A 15,844-nucleotide genomic window follows, 5' to 3' on the forward strand; every position below is an offset into this window, starting at 1 on the left:
AGTCAACTCTTATTGTAGACTCCTGATTCTGTCAGTCCTTTATTTTCTTTGTAAAGTGTTCCCAGGGTCTGGGTGAGACAAAACTTTTTTTTTTTTTCCTTTAAGCAAACCTGCTTAAGAGGGAGATGGCTTCTGTGTTTCGACTAGCAGACTCATTTGTTGGTGATGGCATTAATGACCCATCTTCAGAGGGTACAGGCAGGGGCTTCTGCGTGACACCCAGCAGCCCTTGGGCTGGATGAATGTATCCTCCTTTTTTTTCTTTTCCTTCTTTATTTCTTTTTTCTTTTCTTTTTTTTTTTTTTAAGGCAGAGTGCGGGAGTGCAGTGGCACGATCTCCGCTCACTGCAACCTCCACCTCCCGGGTTCAAGTGATTCTCCTGCCTCAGCCTCCCGAGTAGCTGGGATTACAGGTGTGCACCACCACGCCTGGCTAATTTTTGTATTTTTAGTAGAGACAGGGTTTTGCCATGTTGTCTAGGCTGGCCTCAAACTCCTGGACTCAAGTGATCTGCCCGCCTCACCCTCCCAAAGTGCTGGGATTACAGGTGTGAGCCAGTGCACCCAGCTGAATGTATTCTTGATTGATTTACAAGGCCAGTGGGTGTGCTCCTGTGAGCAATTTTCAGAAAGAATTAAATGCCTGCACGAGCAAAGCAAAGACTTCTGGCGGCATCTTTGGCAGAGCTTACGGTAGGGAAGGCATCTCAGCAGGCTTGGCCTCTGCTTGCTACCCCTCACTTGAGTTTTTACTGATAAGCAGGAGGATTCAGGGACAGAGGCTTGGGAGCCAGATAAAATACAGGACACTGGGTTGTGTGTGAATCTCATTCAATGCAACAAATGATGTTTCAGTGTATGTATGTCCCAAATATTACTTGGGATCTACTTAGATGAGCAGAAAGCCTACGTTCTCACCATCACTGTGTAATTGGACTTGTCCGAAGCTGCAGCCGTAAGTGGAAACTGCATTCTTTTTCGTCTTTTTCTCTTCTCACTTGGCATGCTCTTCAGATATGCAGGGACCAGTGTGGTGGCTGCTAGTCACCAGTGGCTAGGGAGCACTTGAACTGAGGCTAGTCTGAATCGAAATGTCATCCGATCAGTGTAAAACACACCAGACTTCCAAGCCTTTTTATGGAAAAAATAGAACATTTCTCATTAATAACTTAATATGCCTTATGTGTTGAAATGATCCTATTTTGCATATATTGGGCTAACATGTATCATTAAAATTATCTTCCCCTGTTTTTTTTTTACTGATTTAATATGGCTACTGAGAGCTTTAAAGTTACACATGCTACGTGCACTTCATTTCTGTTAGAGCCGGGATTAGTGGACTTTCTGTAAAGGGCCAGTAGCAAATCTCTTAGGTTTTGTGGCAGATAGGGTCACTGTCTTAACTATTTAACTCAGTTGTCTGCAGCCATAGACAATATATAAACACATAAGCATGGCTAAGTGCTAATTAGTCTTTATTTATAAAGCCTTATTTGGCTTGCAGGTGGATTTGTTGACCCCTGCGTTAGAGATTCTGTAGGTTTTTTTATGTGTAATTTTTAAATGGCACGTCTTTGTGTCTCTAAGCCTTATTGATTTGGACAGAGCGAGAAATAATTGTTAAATGGACAAGTTACCCTTTGCAAGATGGTTCAAGTACTACATAGAAAAGTGTTGGCAGAATCTCGAATTTTTTTTAAATAAGGGAGAAGAAAAAGCATGCATATGACTGCTAGTGTGTGGGTCCTTACTGTGTCAGAGCCTCCTGGATGGGGTGCATTGCCATCAATCGTGAGGAGGCAAAGAGAATCCAGGAGGTAACGTTTTGTCCTGAGTCCTATAGGGGTGGAGGGCACACTGAATACACAGTGCATTGAAAACACAGTGGCACCGTCTAACAGGTTTAAGAGATGAGGCCGGACGCAGGAGCTCGTGCCTGTCATCCCAGTGGTTTGGGAAGCTGAGATGGGAGGATCGCTTGAGCCCAGGAGTTTGAGGCTGCAGTGAGCTATGATTGTGCCACTGCACTCCAGCCTGGGCAACAGAGCGAGACCCTGTCTCGAATGAACAAACAAAAAAAGATGAAATTACAGCAATGGAGAGGCTTGGGTCTTGGGTAAAGGGAAAATAATTTTTATAAAGAACTGCTGTGCTAAATCCCTTTCCTTACCAAATTAAAATGTTTTATCTACTAAGAGCATGGCATGATGTAACTTATCTTATTTCATTTTTTAACTAAAAAAAAATTGTACGGATGGGGCCTTACTGCGTTACCCAGGTTGGTCTCAAACTCCTGGTCTCAAACGATCCTCCCACCTCGGCCTTCCAAAGTGCTGAGATTATAGGCGTGAGCCACCGTGCCCAGCCCATGATATAATTTAGAATTGATTTTCATTGGATTGGAACATATCCTGAAATGTAACATTTATTTGGGATCACATTTAAAAAAACATAAACGACAGGCGCGGACATATTTTTGGGAAGTGAGCTAGGGAATTGAGACACATCAGCCATGATTTGTACTGAAGTGAGGTGCGTATCTGTTTCTTTTACTGATGAGAGTGACTTAGAAGTCCTTTGGGAATAAGATGATCATAAATGAAAGTGAAATCCCAGGAAATTTCTAAATTAAAGTTTGATTTATAGCCCTTTTCATGCTCTTCTCTTCAGCGCTGAGAAAAGCTGGAGATAATTCATGTCCCTTCAGTTTTGCAGCCTATGAATCATGCCCAGTTGTCAATGTTGAAGTTGAGTTTCAATTTTTGTTGTTATCTTTCCTTTCAGTGTCAGTGTGTAAACTTAATTTCACTGCAACTGATGTAATTGCTTAAGTAGCTGGGAAGTCCTGTGGGATTAGATTAGGGCTGGTGTCGGGGTGCACCTTTCAAATGTAAAAGTTTACAACCTTGGAGGATTGCCATGAGGGGCTTTGCTCACATGAGTGCAGATTCAGGGACATCTGTTCCCCCGTCTCGCTCTTCATTAAATTGTCACAAGTCTAGATACTCTACTGGAAGAAAAGTAAGCAAAATGTAGTGTATACGTACAGTGTGGTAGGCACTTAGTTCAGCACATTACATATATGATTTCATCCTGAAAATTACCCTTTGAATAGTGCTAAAATTCAAAATCCTTAGTAATGTGAAAAGCACAAAATCCTTAGTAATATGAACTAATCTATAAATACAAAGTTTCGATGGATTCAATTTAATTCTCTAAACTACATAGCATTAAAATGTCTTTCCAAGTGAAAAAAATTGAGGCACAAATGATCAGTCTGATAGTGTCCAAATATTAGCCTAAGACTTTCTAAACTGTCTTTTCCCTTTTATAAATTGTTGCTGGAATCTTTTCTTTTCTTTTTTAAAATGGCGTCACTAGCAAAAGGATGCCAGGGTTCAATAGAGGAATCTGTGTTAAGCTCTTCCAGGGACTTCTGCATCAAAACCATAGTCAATGAGCGTGGAGTGTGCAATGACAGACAATGGAAACTTGGAAGGTTGGGGAGTGGAAGAGGAGTGGACGATGAAACATTACTTAAGGGGTGCAGTGTACATTATTCGGGTGATGGCTACATTAAAAGCCGTGTAACAAAATTACAGTTGTACTCCATCAATATATACAAATAATAACATAAAATGAAATGATAGTTGTGAGGACCCTGGTGCTTGACGTCTTAGCCCGAGGATGTCTGGGCATGCTGCCTGTACCTGTCACCAGGGGCACACCTGGTGTGCCCAGCGCCCCCTACCTGGCCTTAACCCGACAGCTTGGGTCTCAGCCTTGCCCAAATGCTGTCACCAAGGCAGGGGCTCACAAACCTGCACCATGCCCCTCCAACTTGAGCACTCTCTGGAGCAACAAGTGACTGCCACACCTATCTGGACACCTGTGTCCACTGGGTGGCTGCCAGGGCTTTCTGCGTCAGCACAAGATGTCCTTTCACAGCCTTAAAAACGTCTGAAATCCAGTTACGCGTCATGCACTGCATTTGGCTATGACTGTATTTAAAAGAAAAATCTAAAATAATATGCCTGCCTTTAGTTTTTATTGTATGGAAGTGACCTTTTTGGGAAAAGTCCGTCTCAGTTGTCTTTTAATTAATTAATGAATTAATTGAGTCAGGGTCTCTCTCTGTCACCTGGGCTGGAGTGTAGTGGTGCCATCTTGGCTCACTGCAACCGCAGCCTTCCAGGCTCAAGCGATCCTCCCACCTCACCCTCCCGAGTAGCTGGGACCACAGGTGCACACCACCACACCCAGCTAATTTTTGTATTTTTTGTGGAGACGGGGTTTCACCATGTTACCCAGGCTGGTCTCAAACTCCTGAGCTCAAGTGATCCTCTTGCCTTGGCCTCCCAAAGTGTTGGGATTACAGGTGTGAGCCACCATGCCCGAATGCCAGCTGTCTTTAACGTCCCATGATCCATATTTGTCAGATTGCTTCCTCATGTTTTGATTTGGGTTGGACATCTTTGGCAAGAAGACTTGGTATGTCATTTTCATTGAGTTTCATAGGGGTCAGATGGTCGTCAAGTTGTTCTTGCATTGCTTTTGCTGAGTTGGATCTGTTGGGGAGTGTAAAATAACAAGAACTCTGAACTCTGTAGACCAAATTACCTTTCTTCATTCCCCACTTACTGGAATGACATCATTTTTTAAACTTTGCCTCTTGTAGATTTTTTTTTTCATTTTTCCAAGGCACTCATTTTAAAACGGCCTCCGCACAATTCCTGGTTCGTTATGAATTGTTTTTCGGCCAGTGCGTTTCTGAGACGTTGCCCCCAAGGGGATTTTAAAAGCTGAGTATGCAGCCGGCTCAAAGCCAGACATTTATAACTAGATATGAAAGCATGAATCTATTCTCCGTGATGTCCTTGAGAACTAAAAATGTTTCAGATGAAAGTTAAGACCCAGGTGTGCAGACCTGTGTCTTCTCTGATTTTTGGAATAGGGGGTGGTTGACGGTGGTTCCCAGGGACTGAGAAGAGGGGACAATAGGGACTTGCTGTTTAATGGGTGTAAAGTTTCAGTCATGTAAAATAAAAATTTCTGGAGATCTGTTGGACAAGACAGAGCTCATGGGGAACAATGTGGATTAAACACGTAAAAATTTAACAGGGTAGATCTCATGTTTTGGTTTTTATCAGAATTTTAACAATTGAATTGCAGCTTTACATGTGTAGAAAATGGTCTCTTTCATGGACTTCTCAAAGGCAGCTTGCCTAGTAAAATAAATTTTGCAAGTCCAGACATGGTGGCTCGTGAGAGCCTGTAATCCCAACAGTTTGGGAGGCTGAGGCAGAAGGATTACTCAAGCCCAGGAGTTTGAGACCAACCTGGGCAACATAGCAAGATCCTGCCTCTACAAAAAAATGTAAAAATTAGTTGGGCATGGCAGGGGTGCATCTGTAGTCCCAGCTACTTTGGAGGCTGAGGTGGGAGGATGGCTTGAGCCTGGGAGGTCGAGGCTGCAGTGAGCTGTGATCGTGCCATTGCACTCCAGCCTTGACAACAGAATGAGACCCTGTCTCAACAAAAATAATATAATAAAATAAATTTGCAACAGATGAATGGATAAAGAAAATATGGTAGCATATATATGCCATGGAATACTATTCAGCCATTAATAAAGAATGAAATCCTGTCACTCTCATCAACAAGGATGAAACTGGAGGACATTATGTTACGTGAAATAAGCAGAACTGGAAAGGCAAATGTCACAGGTTCTCTCTCACGTGGGAACTAAAAGTAGCTCTTACAGAAATAAAAAGTTAGAACAGGGGATACTAGAGGCTGGGAAGGGTGGGGGGAGGAGGGGATAGAGCTTTTTTTTTTTGTTTTGAGACGGAGTCTCGTTCTGTCGCCCAGGTTGGAGTGCAATGGCGCGATCTCGGCTCACTGCAAGCTCTGCCTCCCGGGTTCAAGCAATCCTCCTGCCTCAGCCTCCTGAGTAGCTGGGATTACAGGCGCATGCCACCATTCCCAGCTAATTTTCGTATTTTTAGTAGAGACAGGGTTTCACCATGTTGGTCAAGCTGATCTCGAATTCTTGATCTCATGATCCATCCGCCTCAGCCTCCCAAAGTGCTGGGATTACAGGCATGAGCCACCGTGCCCGGCCGAGATTTCTTAAAGGATACAAAATTACAGCTAGACAGGAGGAATACCTTCTGGTGTTCTATAGCCCTGTAGGATGACTACAGTTAACAATACTACACAGTTCCAAATCTAGGATATTGAATGTTCCCAACACAAAGAAATGATGCCTGATTGAGATGCCTGACGGATTTGCTAATTAGCATGATCTAATCACTGTGCGTTATATTTACTCAAACATTGGTATGTACCCCAAAAATACGTACAAGTATTATTTGTCAATAAAAATGTAAATTAAATTTTTTTAAAAAAATTGGATCCACAGAAGGGTTGACGGACTAGTTTTAGGACATCATGGTTTTCTGCCTTATAACAAAACATCAAATCTCCAGTTCCCTCATCAATATACTCATGGTAGGTCTTCAGCATTTGATGGTTTTAACTGGCATGCAATATTTTTGTCAGAAAATACAGAATGCTGTTCTTTAATAAATGTCTAAGTATATTATATATAATAAACATGTAAATTCTATACATTATACTAAACATATTATATAAATTACATGATATATACATTATATATATTATACATCTATACTATATATTATAGTATACTTATGTATAATATATAGATATATTAAAATGCTGTATATGAATATAGTACATGCATATATTAATATACAGCACTTTAATATATAGTACTTTAATATATAGTGTATAAATATATTGTATGTTAATATAACATATTCATATATTGTATATATTAAATATACATGTATTGCATAAATACATTAAAAATATATATTAACATAAATTACATTGTTATTACATTAATTTTATAATATGTAATAAATATACATTAATATCTTTACATATTATAGTCATATATTTATTCTGTTATGCTTATGTAACACATATTTATTATTGAAGTGTTGTTTAGCACCTTGGTGTGAGCAGGAGCAGACAGAATGGAAACCTTAGCTCTGTGATTTTGTTTTCTGCTGAGTTCTCGTGTCAACAGCTTTGTCTTTTAGCAGTGGTTAGAGCGGGCAGGTGTCCCATGCGTTGCAGTATTTTAAGGATTGAAGGATAACTTTGTTGCACACACATGTAACAGTGTGCATCTCACTGCCCGCATAAAACGGGTGCTCCCCAAACTGCAATTCCTCACACCTGCAGTCCCAGTGCTTTGCAGGGCCAAGGTGAGAGGATTGCTTGAGGCCAGGAGTTTGAGATCAGCCTGGGCAACATACGGAGACCTCATCTCTACAAAATAAAAATAAAAAATAAATTAATTGGGTGTGGTGGCGCACACCTGTAGTCCCAGCTACTCAGGCGGCTGAGGTGGGAGGATCGCTTGAGAGAAGGACTTCGAGGCTGCAGTGAGCTGCGATTGCACCAGGGTACTCCAGCCTGGGCAACAGAGGGAGACTCAGTCGCAAAACATAACAAAACAAAACAAAAAACTCCAGCGATTCCTGTCCATCTCTGCGAAGCGATACCCGAGACAGCCTCTTGTTAAGATGAGGGGGGGTCCACCTAACTATGATTTTCCTTCACACCCTCGGAAGAAGGTTATCTGATCCTTTCAATAAGTATACAAGATGAGCCTGACTTCTAGGAAAGTCAGAGAGCTCCAACAGGGTGTGGCTAAATATTAATACATATCTATGACACATAATTGACACAACCCTGGACAATCTCTAGCAATCTTACCCCAAAGTACAAAGCATGTTTGTTCTGCCGAAGGGGCTTCAAGATCCCTCCCCTAGCCTTCCAACAAACACACAAACACTCCATATCCTTTCCCAAATCAGACTGTCACTCACCAAGAACCCATGCTACAGAAACTCCCGAGTGGTCCCTGAACCAGACCCTGAACAGCCATACCAGCCCATGGGAAGACTCCCTTCCCCAGGGAATTCCAAGATGGGAACAGGGACAGCTTGGTCATAAGTAAACGGGCTTGTGTTTGACCCTTAGCTGGGTGTAATATTTCAGCCTCTGCTAATAGCAAGTGCTATGTGAGTGTCAAAAATTACAAATCAATTGATTTTACAATGTATGAAGTCAAGATGTTTTTAGCAAGCTGCAAATGTCACTCAGAAACCTGGGTGTCAAATATGCGAGTAATAAGAGCAAGCAATAAAATATTTTACTCATTCGTGATGATAAGGGCAGCACATCTTTAACAACCTGTGAAGCCAATCTGCAAAGTCAACATCACACTACAACAGGAATCAGCAAATGCTGGCCCTCGGGCTAAATCCGGCCCTCTGATTATTTCTGTCAATAAAACTTTATTGGAGCACAGCCATGCCCACTTGTTTACATACTGTCTATGGGGCTTTTTGATTTTTGTTTTTTTTAACAGTCAGGTTCTTGTTCTGTCACCCAGGCTGGAGGGCATTGGTACAATTAGAGCTCAAAGCAGGCTCAAACTCCTGGGCTCAAGTGACCCTCCCACCTCAGCCTCCTAAGCAATCCCAGGCTCGTGCTACCACTACTGACAGATTTTCTAATTTTTGTAGAGATAGGGTCTTGCTACGTTACAGGCTGGTCTCAAACGCCTGGGCTCAAGCAATCCTCCCGCCTTGGTCTCCCAAAGCACTGGAATTACAAGCGTGCACCTCCGTGCCTAATTATAGCAGCTTGTTTGCACTCTGTGCAACAGAGACTGTGTGTCCCGCAATGCAGAAAATATCTGCCATATGGCCCCTACAGATAATTGCCCATCCCTGGATTAGACCAAAGGAGCAAAGCTACAGCTTGTTTGGAGACAGAAGCAGATGAAACTCAGACTTCTGAAAAGATACAAAGTTTTATTAAACAAACCTGGAATCAACAGTATTATTACATAAATTAGACAGCAGTAAAATTTTCCTAGGGCATATGTACAAATCACAGTGATTTCCATTGTGCAACAAACAGACAGGATTAAAAATAGGCACTCCCCTCCCCGACCCCCCATGAGAAGGCGGGGTCACCCCGCGGGGTTCCCAGTTCTGGCTCGCCAAGGGGTGCACAAACCTGCAAAGGCACTCTGCCTGTGTGCGCGGTATCCGGCGGCAGTCAAGGGGCCCCAGAAGCACGTTGGCAACATGGTGAGGCTGCCCAGTGTTCAGCGCAAAAAAAGAATTCAGCTACGACAGCTGAGCAGAGCTCAACAGCCATCTCAGAGCACAAGGACTGTGGAAAGGCTTCAAATCTCATCTGCTAAAACACAATTGTAATGCCTTTTACATACAGAACAGACGTCTCCACCATGGAAGATCAAACTAAGCCTGAACAGAACTTCCCAACACACGATAATTTACAGAAAACCATGACAGAGCATCCCTGCTATTAGGAAGGACTGTTCTGCAGGGTGCAAGGCCATAAGGTTTGCAAAGCAAACTTGATTATGAAAAGGCTTGGTGAAAATACAGCCCCTCACCTTCACCAAGACACACACACACACACACACACACACACACACACACACACCCCGCAAAGAAACTATCCAAATGCATTAAGACACCTGTTCGTGTGCTTTTCTTCTTGCTTTTGTTAAGTGAATCCCATCCGTTTAAGTTAGACGAATTAGAAGACCTTCTTGCCTCCATCAGCAACAGAAAAACAGTGCATACGACTCCTCCAATGTGTGTAAAATGCATGCTAGGTAGATTGAAGGAAAAATGAGAGGAACCCGGGCACCCCATTTCAAATCTCTACAACTGGAGAAATCAAAGGCTGCAAGGACTGTGTAGACCTGATGCAAAGTTAACTGGCTGCAAAAATAAAACCCAAGCCAGTGCTGTCTTGCACCCTGTTCACTCAGTAGCTGGAGCAATGAATGACTGTGACATTCTGGTGTGGTATTTGTGCAGCCTGAGGTGCACCCTGGCTACAGAGTTGAGCCTTGGGGTCTTTAACAGTATGAAGCCATAGTTTCACAGTTACAATGGTCCAAAGAACTAGAGGCCATGTAGGTCAAACACAGAAATGGCGAACACATCCCAAACCACTCAACTGTTTAGTTCCACTGGTGATTTTTTTTAATGGATAGTGATTTCAAATGATTTGGTGTTTTTGTTCTTGTTTTTGCTTTTTCTTCAAAGCAAACAAATGATTTGGTCTTTAAGTATGGACAGAAAGAAACAAAACGCTGAATGAGAAATTCACTAAGAAGTGATTGTGCAGTTGTTTGAGGGCATGGAGCGGGAGTGGGGCTGAACAGCATTTTGAGGGGATGAAGCGCGCAATCTTACCCCACTGCTGGGGGGTTTCTGCTTCTTCTTCTATCGTGCTGACAGCAAATATAATTTGCCCATCGCTGGCTATAGATATGTTTAGGCTAAGCAGGATTTAGAGTTCTGTTGCGAAGAAATTAGAAGAATTCAGTAGATACAGTGTGTACTATTCGGTTGTGACTTTATTTCCTTCCTGCCTTTATCAATGCCTATGAAAGCAGGCTGGTGGCATTTCCCTTCAGAAAAACAAGACTTGCCCCAATATACTTCTTGTTGTAACATATCCATGTCCTATTCTCTTATAGTATTCCAATTTAAGAAAATACTGCCAACTCATAAAATTACATGAAGCAAAGTAAATTTCTAATGTTTTTCTGATACAAATTTTGTGATGATTGTAATGAATTTTCCTCCACATTATGCACAGTGATTGTTTCACATGATCATCTATGTGAAAATTTTGGAATGCCCACCCAGGTCAGCTATTTTTATTTTTTTTTTATTTTTATTTTTTGAGATGGAGTCTCGCTTTGTTGCCCAGGCTGGGGTGCAGTGGCACAATCTCGGCTCACTGCAGCCTCTGCCTCCCAGGTTCAAGCGATTCTCCTGCCTCAGCCTCCCGAGTAGCCAGGATTACAGGTGCCCGCCACCACACCTAATTTTTGTATTTTACTAGAGATGGGGGTTTTGCCATGTTGGCCAGGCTGGTCTCGAACTCCTGACCTCAGGTGATACACCTGCCTCGGCCTCCCAAAGTGCTGGGATTACAGGCGTGAGCTACCATGCCTGGTCAGGTAAACTATTTTAAAATTATACAGTGATTGCTCCATGTTTATAGCTCATTTTGATTAACCTCTACATGACATTGGGCCATTTAAACTATGACCCCGCCATGGGCAGTTACCAGGTAGCCTGTGTCACTTCAAATGCTGAAATGTGTGTGACGGTCGAAAGTGGGTTTCACACCATCACACGTTCTTGGAATCGCTTCTAATTTCTCATTTGTTCTGTGTGGCTGGAGGCTGATTACAATGTCCGTAAAGAACAAGGTCATCAGTGTGCTTGCATATCTCATTTTCCTGCATATCAGTTCACAATTAAGGCATTTCAGGCTTTCCTGATGCTAATTCTCATCTCAAAATGAAATCCTGGATAATAAAACAGACAACATAAAAATAGGCATATGGACTCATGGGTCTATGTACTTTTTAAAGTGTGCTCAAGTGTTTCATTTATGGTTTTAGTCATAGTTTTTAAAGTAGAATGTTCAATGATATCACTATCATTTACTTTTATAGTCAGCAAACACGAGATTTAATGCTTTTCCTTCTAGTTCCACATCTCGGTGCACAGTTTAACCTTTTTTTAAAAAAATATGGAATGCTGCATGAATCTGCGGATCTTCCTTATGCAGGGGGCCATGCTAATCTCCTCTGTGTCATTCCAATTTTAGTATACCTGCTGCCGAAGTCAGCACCAGTTTCACCTTTTCACATTCATGGTAAAACTGATGGGAAACTGCATGCCAGATGTTTAGACAGCGAAGGCCCTCAACTGTTAATCCCAACAGGATGGTGAGTGAGAAGCACAGGCTGAAAATACAGTTGTCTAAAACATTTCCACATTTCACCATCTGAACATCATTTTCCACTGAGTTATTAATTGTAAAGAGTTTATTCTGCTGAACCTACTAATTATTCTCACCTACTGAGCTGACCTCTATGTGAAGAAAAGGTCACTGATGAAAAAGGGTGGCTATTTTCTGTTGCTGCAATTTCACTGTGTTTAAACATTTTTTTTTCTTTTTATAGAGATGAGGACTGGCTATGTTGCCCAGGCCGGTCTCGAACTCCTAGGCTCAAACAATCTTCCTGCCTCAGCTTCCCAAAGTCCCAGGGTTACAGGAGTGCGCCACCGCACCCAGCTTCACTGTCTTTTAAAGCCTTAAGGTGGACGTTCTCTTCAATCCATCTTCAAAAGCGCAAAGCCATTGCATTCTTTTTTTTTTTTTTTGGACAGGGTCTCACTCTGTCACCCAGGCTGGAATGCAGTGGTGTGATCTCGGATCACTGCAGCCTGGACCTCCCCAGGCTCAAGTGATCCTCTCATCTCAGCCTCCTGAGTAGCTGAGACTACATTCATGTGCCACCATGCCCGGCTAATTTTTTTGTATTTTGTAGAGATGAGGTCTCACCACGTTTCCCAGACTGGTCTCCAACTCCTGGGCTCAAGCAATCCACCCACCTCAGCCTCCCGAAGTGCTGGGACTATAGGAACAAGCCACTGCACCCAGCTCAGATGAAATTTTTGAATGTGTCACAGAAGGTTTTTTTAAATACAGTACATTCCTCCAACAACTTCAATGTCACTGTAGATTCTTGGAATAAATTCGCTCCCATATCTTCTTCTCTTTGTTTCTTATTTTAAAGTCTCAAGTTACCAGGTAGGAAGCACTAAAGATACTGAAGGTAGACCTCCCCATGATATTTTCTTCCCCCAAACTATAAAATGCATGTGAGATGATTTTTTTTTAATGCATGCAACATACCCTTCAGATGTTGTCCCCGAGAAGAGATTTTTGAAAAAACAAATTGAAAAATAAAAATTATAGGCTCTGTAAAGTATGAACATTTACATCACTGCACAATTTCTGTGCATCTGCCATAATGACTTCTATATATACACACAGGCACACACACACACACACACACACAATTTGTGGTTATAATCGAACAAGTCCAGTTCAAACTTACAAACTTAAGTCTATGACAAAAATCAAGACATCACAGTAGGAACACAACACTAAAGGATAAGATAAAATCTACAACCAAACAATTTTCAAAACCTTCCTACAGTGTGGAATTCCAGTTGCTTAAATAATGCCAGTTCCATGAATTTCAACTGTGCTCTGATCTATTTCTATACACACAGGTACAGAGAAAAGTGGAGATGTCCTTATGCAGTGAAGAAGACATTTTGCTTCTGGTCTGCTTAGGTGCAGTTCTTTGTTCCAGTCAGATTCCAATCTTCCTGTTTCTAGCATGAAACAGGACAAAAGATTCTGTGAGTTTCTCAGTAACTGGATGAATTTTGTAATCATCATCATCTCAATGATAATACAAAGGTTTCCTTCCCCTAAGTGATAACAAAGAAAACTTCTCTTTGTAATTCTTTTTGCAAGGATCCATAAGCCTGAATTCTAAAAGGAGAGGCCAATGAAAAGGAAATGAAGAATGTTTTAAAGGTAAGGGGTTTTTTTGGTTTGTTTGTTTGAGACGGAGTCTTGCTCTTATTGCCCAGGCTGGAGTACAGTGGTGTGATCTCAGCTCACTGCAACCTCCGCCTCCATGTTCAAGTGATTCTCCTGCCTCAGCCTCCTGAGTAGCTGGGGTTACAGGTGCCGCCACCACGCCTGGCTAATTTTTGTATTTTTGGTAGAGACTGGATTTCACCATGTTTGCCAGGCTGGTCTCGAACTCCTGACCTCAGATGATCCATGCGCCTCGGCCTCCCAAAGTGCTGGGATTACAGGCGTGAGCCACCTCGCCCGGCCCTGTTTTCATTTTTGAGATGAGGTCTAACTCTGCCATCCAGGCCGGAGTACAGGCACAATCACAGCTCACTGCAGCCTCAACTTTCCAGGCCCAAGCGAGCCTCCCACCTCAGCGTCTAGAATAGCTGGGACAACAGGTATGTATCACCACGCCTGGCTAACTTTTTCATTTTTTGTAGACATGGGGTCTCACCATGTTGCCCAGGCTTGATCTCAAACTCCTGACCTCAAGTGAGCCTCCCACCTCGGCCTCCCAAAGTGCCGGGATTACAGGTAGGAGCCACCACACCCAGCCTGAAGAATGTTCTATCATACGCTTATCCATAAATAGATAAATTTATCCACCAATAGATGATGAACTGCACAAGAAAAATGGGATCCCCAATTCAACATGCTTCCTCAGAGAACCTTACAGCAAGACAGAAAATATGTTATTACAAAGTAAAACAAAAGACATAGTGAGTCAGTTCTCTTAAATTCTCCTCCACACTCAGAAAGGCATACGGGGTGATTCAAACAAAGATGAACGGCTAAAGCATAGTTTCTAAGCTGCCCTCAAGTGCAGTGATTCATCTGAACTGGTGTCTTATTTACAGGGGAAGATTTGGCTTCATGAAGAAATATCTTCCTGCATAAAATTCCTGAAACTAACCGCTCGTTGCTGAAAATGCCAGGAATGTGTTCGGTGTGCAAATTACTTGATAAAATTACTGAGATGGATTAAAATATTGCATCTGGGCCAGGCACAGTGGCTCATGCCTGTAATCCCAGCACTTTGGGAGGCCGAGGTGGGCAGATTGCCTGAGCTCAGGAGTTCAAGACCAGCCTGGCCAACATGGCGAAACCCATCTCTACTAAAAATACAAAAAAATTAGCCTGGTGTGGTGGCAGGCACCTGTAATCCCAGCTACTCGGGAGGCTGAGGCAGGAGAATCACTTGAACCCAGGAGGCGGAGGTTGCAGTGAGCTGAGATCACACCACTGCAATCCAGCCTGGGCAACAGAGCGAGACTCTGTCTCAAAAAGAAAAAAAAAAAAATTCATTAAACAGAGCCCTGACCACTAGCCAAACTATATTAAAAATGATTCCACTTAGCAAAAATAATACTTACACATACTTTCTCAACAATGCATACCAGATTGAGAAAGGTTATTCCTATGTGTGCAATCTTTTTCAGGGAAAGTAGGGGCAGCTGGGGACAGGATGTAATGACACTGTTCACTGATTATACAACATAAATCCATCAAATGGAAGTTTTTTTGTTCTTTAAGTAAATTTTACAATTGAGGGGTCTCTATTAGAGAAAGGTTCTATTTTTGTGGCTTATCAACTAGGGGTCCTTCATACTAAAGCAAACCAAGTCTTTACATCATTTTAAAGATTTCCTGGAGAGACACAATTTGTAAGAAGTTATGGGCAAGTCAGCTAAAATGTAAGCCCCAAAGTAGACCAGAGAAACAAAAAGAAGTAAACACATTCAGGAACATCTTATGATTTTTAAAACCCACAACTGGATTTCATGAGCATTTATGAAGGTGATAAAGTTACACGCTCTCATGTTAATACAAACCAGTCACCACTGTAAAAGCGTTCATCACATACTGAGAGGTGAAGCCATGCGACGGAGACAGGTTATTTTCTCAAGGTCATAGCCACCTATTCCTCTATCATTTTGTTGTCTATTATTTTAATTTGTATCCAGTTTTCCTCTTGGTACATCCATGTAAACACCCGCCCAGGATGGAGGGCTCTCATTCACCATGTCTTTCAGCAGGTTGGTTCCTCTCCCCAATCAGCAACTGTGACATTTGGTGTCTGTTTCGAATGGTGTTGGTTAGCCAATTGGCTTTCCACTTCACATAACTGGAAGACTACAGGAAAATTACGGGAATGGAAATCAAAATGGGAAAAACAAGCTATGTCAATGAATAGACACATCACTGACAATATTTTGCTTCA

The 15,844-nt window shown here is 42.2% G+C and overlaps 1 protein-coding gene and 1 non-coding gene across 9 annotated transcripts in view; both read right to left on the bottom strand.

Moving 5' to 3' along the window:
* Positions 1-8,901: 8,901 nt before the first annotated feature.
* LOC100434648 (cAMP-dependent protein kinase catalytic subunit PRKX) overlaps positions 8,902-15,844 on the bottom strand; it is a 107,456-nt gene continuing 100,513 nt past the window's right edge. For 3 of the 8 annotated variants that reach the window (XM_054544294.2, XM_054544295.2, XM_054544296.2), the window contains one exon: positions 8,902-13,367. The gene's annotated coding sequence lies outside the window, so the exon portion shown is untranslated. Of the gene's footprint in view, positions 15,757-15,844 lie in introns of all 8 variants that reach the window. The other 5 variants (XM_063721031.1, XM_054544293.2, XM_054544297.2 and 2 more) reach the window with 2 other exon arrangements.
* On the bottom strand, positions 11,701-11,807 carry LOC112131110 (U6 spliceosomal RNA). Its single transcript, XR_002913257.1, has one exon. It is a non-coding gene; the product is annotated as a U6 spliceosomal RNA (small nuclear RNA).

This window comes from Pongo abelii, chromosome X (genome assembly GCF_028885655.2).
Source record: "Pongo abelii isolate AG06213 chromosome X, NHGRI_mPonAbe1-v2.0_pri, whole genome shotgun sequence".
In the NCBI taxonomy this organism is placed as follows: domain Eukaryota; kingdom Metazoa; phylum Chordata; class Mammalia; order Primates; family Hominidae; genus Pongo; species Pongo abelii.